The sequence below is a fragment of the Lissotriton vulgaris genome, chromosome 4_1, assembly GCF_964263255.1.
Source record: "Lissotriton vulgaris chromosome 4_1, aLisVul1.2, whole genome shotgun sequence".
Classification (NCBI taxonomy): domain Eukaryota; kingdom Metazoa; phylum Chordata; class Amphibia; order Caudata; family Salamandridae; genus Lissotriton; species Lissotriton vulgaris.
Genome location: NC_141691.1, coordinates 429,737,322 through 429,744,265, shown reverse-complemented (window position 1 = coordinate 429,744,265; position 6,944 = coordinate 429,737,322). Strand labels below are relative to the sequence as shown.

Below are 6,944 nucleotides of genomic sequence, written 5' to 3'. Positions count from 1 at the left end.
CTCAACGTGCCGAATAGCTTGCCGTTGGCTCAGTTAGGTGAAGCTGCTTCCTTCTTCTTTAGTCTATCCCTAGCGCCGGGAAACCCACTGTGGGTAGCTGTGCGCGATATAAGCTTAAATATAAAATAAATAAAATTTCGCAAGAAATTAACAAACATTTAAAAAAGGTGATTACATCAATAAAAGAATTTAAAATTCAGCTAATCACTGGACAACAAAAGAAATTAACAAAATTTAAAATAGGGGGAAATGGGGCCATTCAGTACTGGACCACTTCTAGCCGTCCGGAAGTTACTCTGAGTTACTTAACGGTGCGGCGGGACATATAAATATCTAGGGTAAAAATCGCTTAAACTCCAGGTAGATATTGGACCATCACCTATTTGCGGCTGCCAAGATTTGAGGTATGGGACGACATATTTGTTGCTGAATTTTACAAGAACCAAATCGCCCACAGTATTTTTTACAAGGGGTCCTAGCCAGCCCACCCTTCTGACGCTTAGAATAGTGCCATCTATATTGGCGGGCAATGGTCTATTCTTAGTTAACCAGAACGCTACCTTGTTCCTTAGATCCTGCTGACTTTCATGTTTCCCCTTTGGGAGTTCTGGTATACCTGCGAGGACAGACACAATGAGAGCTACCTCTGGTGGCAAATGAAGGTGATTCGTTTTACGTGGGATGGTGTTATGACTAGCCGCTATTCTATTTTGGGATTGCATTTCTTTATTTTGCCCAACCCTGAGGTAAGAACACTTTGTTGTCGTGGCTGCTTTCGAGTTTTTTAAAGTGTTCACGGGTGGGGCAGCTATTTGTTTACAGATGGGTGTGTTTTGTATAATAGAAACAGGTGATTCAATGGGGGGTGGGCACTGTAGTGGTACTGGTCCTCCCAAGGTTTTTGTAGGTAGCGAGTTAGCCTTTATTGCTTCTTCAAGTCCTGTTTGTCTATCCCCTAGGCTAGTTATTTTTTTGAGCAATGGGGATATAATAGATTTCATGATATTTTCAAGCGCGGATAATAGGGAATCCTGTACAAGTACATTCGGATTTTTAGTGCTAGGGGTATTGTGTACTGGTCGCTGTCGGCCTAATTTTTGTTTCTTAACCTGACTGCCTGTTTGGTTAACTTTATCTCTCTTCCTTTTGGCCAAGGGCACCTGGGTAGAGACGATGGGTAGGAAGTTTGATGTTGGGTGAATTGTGTCCTGTAAAATCTGGGTCGGTTGGGAAGAACGACTGGGACCAGGACTAGTCATAGCTATAGGGGAGATTGGAACGGGAGTTAGCACATTTTCTATATTCACAGGGACATACGAGGCTTTACACATTAGATTGAGTTCTTCCAATAATGATATAGGTGGAGCTATATCAGCAGTCTGTGAGGGAGAACCCTTAATAAGAGAACTGTCCATGGCAGGAGATCGTTCAAGTCTTTCCAATTCGCTAGCAATGGGCGTTATAGCACTCTTGAAGTAATAGCCCATTCTTCCCCTGAGCAAGTCACCCTCCAAGGAGTGTTTTCTACGGACCCCCTTACAAGACATAGTGTAACAGCTTGTAACAATCAGAACAAAATCAATGTCGGGAGTCAAGCCACAGTGACCCTTGGCAAGAACCTGTAGAATACCACAAATATAATCAATTGGTAAGGTACCTTAAGTCAGTGCTCCTCATAGCACGTAATCAATCAATTCACATGCAAGGGGGGATGACCCGACCCGGCCTCCTCTGGCCTATGATGGCCTTAGATGGTCCCGCCCTTGTCCCGGGCTTCTCTCGGCGCTACCCGCGCGCTACCCGCGATGCGGAGGGCAGTCCTTTTAAAGCGCCTTCGGGCGATCCCTGGTTGCTGGAGGCGGCGTCCTGCCGCTAAGGATGTTGGGGGATGTTGTCCCCTATCCCGGCTGCCGCGCTGCGGTGTCCTGGCAGCTGCGGTGATGGCGGGGATGAAGGAGCGCGAATGTCTGGGGCGCGAGTCTGTAGGTAAGGGACAGCAGCTTTGGCCCCACAGGAAATACACAAGAGCCCCCCGCTCCCCCGAGGGCAGTTCTTCTTTTAAAGCGCCTTCGGGCGCTCCCTGGTTGCTGGAGGCGGCGTCCTGCCGCTAAGAATGTTGGGGGATGTAGTCCCCTATCCCGGCTGCCGCGCTGCGGTGTCCTGGTAGCTGCGGCGATGGCGGGGATGAAGGAGCGCGAATGTCTGGGGCGCGAGTCTGTAGGTAAGGGACAGCAGCTTTGGCCCCACAGGAAATGCACAAGATCCCCCCCAAGGGAATAACAGAGGGCAGAAGGGCACAAAAAACGAGTCTAACAGAGGGCAGAAGGGCAGAAAAACAAGGGAAAATTGAGTCTAACAGAGGGCAGAAGGGCAGAAAAACGAGTCTAACAAAGGGCAGAAGAGCACAAAAAATTAGTTTAACAGGGGGCAGAATGAATCCCCTGCGTGTTTGTCCACAAAGATGCCACCTTTTTGTGCAATACCTCTACTCAACTGGAGTACTTTCTACTGTCTAATCAGTAAGTGCTCCCTAGTTGGCTAAATGTATAGGGGCAGATTTACAATAACTGGTGCAACTCCAGGGATGCGCCAGTTATTGTGCGCCGCAGCTCCGCCACCCATGTGGCAAAAACAGCACAGATGCGTCACGCATCTGTGCCGTAAAAGCAGCGCATTGCTGGAGCTGCGTCGCAAGCGCGACGTAGCTCCAGCAATGTTCTGGGTGGCCCTATCTCCCCAATGCAGCGTCAAGCCTTGCGCCTGCTTCAAGCAGGCGCAGGGTTTTGACACAGCATTGGCCTAAAAGTGACTGAGTGAAATCTTGTAGATTTCACTCAGCCACTTTTAGGAGAGGTTCCTGCGCAGGAACACCTTCCCCTGCGCCGGAACGCCTCCTGATGGCGCTGGGCTTTACCCAATGAGGGTGCACTTACTGGATTAGCCAGTTGAAAGTACCCCAGTTGAAAGTACCCCAAGGCAAATTGCAAAAAAATCTACGATTTCGCGTGAAAATTCGCAGATTTTTGTTGCGATTTCGCGGGGAAATCCATGAATTCGAGGAACGCGAATTCGCAAATTTCGCCCATGTCTATACTTCCCGGGGGTCAGCTAGATTCAGGTGCCAGTTGATTACAATTTGGGTTTTATGTTGATTAAGCAGATACTCTGAGATCTTCCCAAAAGCTGTTGCTTCATTCGTGATTTCCATCATTGGCAGCTCCGGGACAGTGTGACAACTGCTAAATCATACACATAGCCCAGAATCTTGGGTTCAAACCCTTGGAACCATGTGGATCTAACGCCTGAATTCACCTCAGTTTTCCTTATAAGTGGGTCAATGTAGCATGCAAACAATAAGGGTGAGCAAGGATAGCCCTGCCTAGTCCCTCTTTTAATATTGATTTCCTCCGTTTTTCCTCCCATCATTATTATTCCAGCAGTGGGTGCTGCATACATCACCTGTAGGGCCTCAATGAGGCCCGTGCCCACCCCAAACCTTTCGAGAGTGGTCCCAGGAGACCCTATCAAATGCTTTTTCTGCATCTAATAGTACGAGTGCCATCAGGTCTCCACCGAACGAGGCGGTCTTGAAAAGTGTAATGACCCTTCTAACATGGTCCGTGGTCCCCTGCCTGGTATAAAGCCATGCTGCCTGGGTGAAATGACCTGCCCGATAACCGGGCTCAGATGATTCACGAAGACCTTGGAGAATATTTTAGTTTCCCTATTCATGGGAGTGATTGGCCGATATGATCCTGGGTTTGTAGCCGGCTTCCCTTTTTTTAAAAGACAATGATGCTGGCCCAGGCCCATGACCCCGGGAGGGGGTCCCGCATATAACCCTGGCTAAGTGTCAAAATTAGGTTGGCCCGAGGGCTGCCCAAAACACTTTAAAAAAAACTCCAGTGGGATTCGATCTGGTCACGCTGAGAGTTCGCTGAGTACTCTGAGTATTTCTTTGGCTATAATTGGGGCTCTATGGCTTCCAGATCTTCTTGAGAGAATTTCTCTCTACAGTCGGAGTATAGATATTCCCTAACTGTGTTTTCCTTGCCGTCCCTCTCTGAATTGTAGTTTTTCATAATACCTACAAAATTCCTCCCTTTTTTCCAGGAAAGCAGTTATCCGACTTCCGCCTTCGTTTATAATTGCTATTATCTCACTGCGTACAGTTTTCTACCTATTACACATTGCTAATGTATGCCCAACCCGCTCACTGTGCTTATAGCATTCTGCCCACCTCGTCATGTACCTTTCTGTCTCTTTTTCTGCTGTTGCCTTCCCTAATGCTGCTTTAACCAGAGTAAGCCTCCCCATTACATTCTCAATGGCTACCTCGGTTCTGCTGCACCTACTAGTTCTTCTTCTATTGCCCTTAATTTTTTCTAGAGGTCATTCTGCTGCTGCTGTTGTCTTTTACTACGATACAGACTAAAACTCAATGTCTCCCCTAGTATACGTGCCTTAAAGGCATCTCAAACCATACCAAACGGGAGCTATCTCTGTTCCTCTCCATAAAATCCTCTATACATTTCTTCATAAGGATAATATAACCTTCTTCAACCAACAACTCCCTTTCGAATTATTCCTAATACCAGAGGATTGTGGTAATACATTTCCAAAGGGTACTTTTCAATACAGCAATTCCCTATATTGCTTTGAGAGACAAAGAAATAATTGACACGGGCGACTGTCCTATGTGGGGCCGTGAAATAAGTGCTTCCTGAATCTGACAGCTTGACATGCGGCAAGACATCTATTAGCTCATTGCCATGGAACAGGTGAGAAAGGGCTGTGTATACCTTGGGCTTGCAGCCTGTATACTTTCCTGTGATGTTACCCCATAATCCACCAATCCCGTTAACATTCATAACTCCGTACATTATAATCAGAGTTGGCCAGACAGCCAACTCTGTCTTGAATCTGATTTAAAAATCAGATTCATCTATCAAGATGGTGCTTGTGCGAGAGACCGCGGTGGAATCCTGCTGTTCGGTTCTCTCAGTTGAGGAATAGAAGAACAACATTTTGTAAATCGTCTTCGCACCATATCAGCACGAGATCGTGATATGCTGATCACCTACCTGGAGTTTGGAACCAGCTCCACAGGCTCCGCCGGCTCCACCGCCCACGCGATTTCTGCAGCTCGGGCAGCTCTGACATACATGTTAGACTCCTTGGTCTATGTTTCAAAACGGGTTAGGTGGGTAACCAACATCGCGCAGACCCCTGACGCCCGGCATGGTCATCCCCGCCCAGCGACATGACATGTTTGGGGTGCACTGAGAACAGCCTGCCCTAGTTGACAGTCACGCCAGGAGCAGGCGGCCCCATACCCCCTTCAACTGCCCCAGGACGCGCAGGGTACATCAGGGAACGGGTGCCCGGGGGAGGGTGCTGGGGCGGTTGAATATCCCTCAGCCCTGCAGATATAGCAAAGCTGCTGCCAGGGGGGTTGTAACACCCTCCGCCAGAGTAGAGGGCTATAAGCCACCCGGAAGCCTTCCCTGCCGACCCGGAGCCAGTCACGGTATACCGTCCCAGTGGAGATGCTCCCTGCGGGCCGGGTAGGTCTCGGGCGCCGGTCCCGTGGGGGGTATCTGGAACTCCTGGGTCACAGACCTTACCGCCGTGTTGAATCCTCCAGGCAGACTGCACGGACCCCACTCATTAACTTCTCAATGGTTTCACACTCTCTTGAACTCTCTCTTCAAAGTTCTTTTCAACTTTCCCTTACGGTACTTGTTGGCTATCGATCTCATGCCCGTATTTAACCTTAGATGGAGTTTACCACCCACTTTGGGCTGCATTCCCAAGCAACCTGACTCTGAGAAGACCTGAACTTGGTCCTAACACCGTCCGCGGGTGAGCTTCAATCAAAAGGACTTGGGCCCCCTGAGTGATGTCAGGGAGTCGGTCTTCTGTACACCACATTTCCTGCACTGCTCTTCCCTCTTCACTCACTGTTATTGGGGGAATCCTGGTTAGTTTATTTTCCTCTGCTTAGTAATATGCTTAAATTCAGTGGATCGCCACATCTGATCTGAGGCCGTAGTCGGAATGAAAAATGCTGAAGCATCGGGGGCAGCCTCTGAGGGAGGCCAGGCCCCTGCCAGAGCAGGGGCCTGGTGTCACAGCTGCATGTGTGCCGTCTTTACCTGGATTGATCTAGAGGGGGTTATCCCTCCCCGGGAAGCCTGCCGTGGAGGTGGACATCCGAGGCACCTGTGCGCGGGCAGCCGGTGGGTTACAACAGACAGCCATGCGCGGCACACAGCCAGGCACCCTGGGACCGGTCTGGGTGTGAATTTTCACCAGACCCCTTTTTGGAGGGCCAGGCACACTGGCAATGTGCCTCCATGGCAGGAATCAGTGAGGGACCCTGCCACGAGTGATTGGGGGTTCTGACCTTGTGGGAGGACAAAAGGAAGCGGAGCTAACCCTGCGACTGCCCCAGCTGTGTCCTGGGGAAGCCACTGGGGTGACTGATGACTGACAATCGAGCGACCGTCAGACAGGCGAAGCCCTGGGGGGATCCCGGGGACGCAAGGTGCATTCGAAGTGTCGAGGATCAATGTGTCATGCAATTCACACTAATTCTCGCAGCTAGCTGCGTTCTTCATCTGTACCATTGGGAGAAAAATCTTTACCAGGCGCTCGGCCTGGGAGTGCCCTCCACCCACCCCCAGATGAGGAAGGGGGCTCCCAGAGTGACGGGAACAGGCAGCCCTGCAGCCGCTGGTCCCTCCCGGAGTAACCTGGGAGGGACCATGCGAGTCTTCAAACCCCTCGGCCCGGCCGCACTGGACCGGGTCAAACGGAGTACCTGGCAACGAGGAAGGGTCACCCCACCTGCATGTCAGCCGTCTGTCGCCGAGTGGCCCGAGCCATGCCGGCGGGCTGACGATTAGCCAGCTAGCCACACCTGCTGGCCGTGTGGGTTC

General features: G+C 50.3%; 1 pseudogene; it reads right to left on the bottom strand.

Moving 5' to 3' along the window:
- Positions 1 to 6,504: 6,504 nt before the first annotated feature.
- LOC147718830 (5.8S ribosomal RNA) lies at positions 6,505 to 6,624 on the bottom strand (annotated as a pseudogene; the record flags this gene model as incomplete).
- Positions 6,625 to 6,944: the final 320 nt, after the last annotated feature.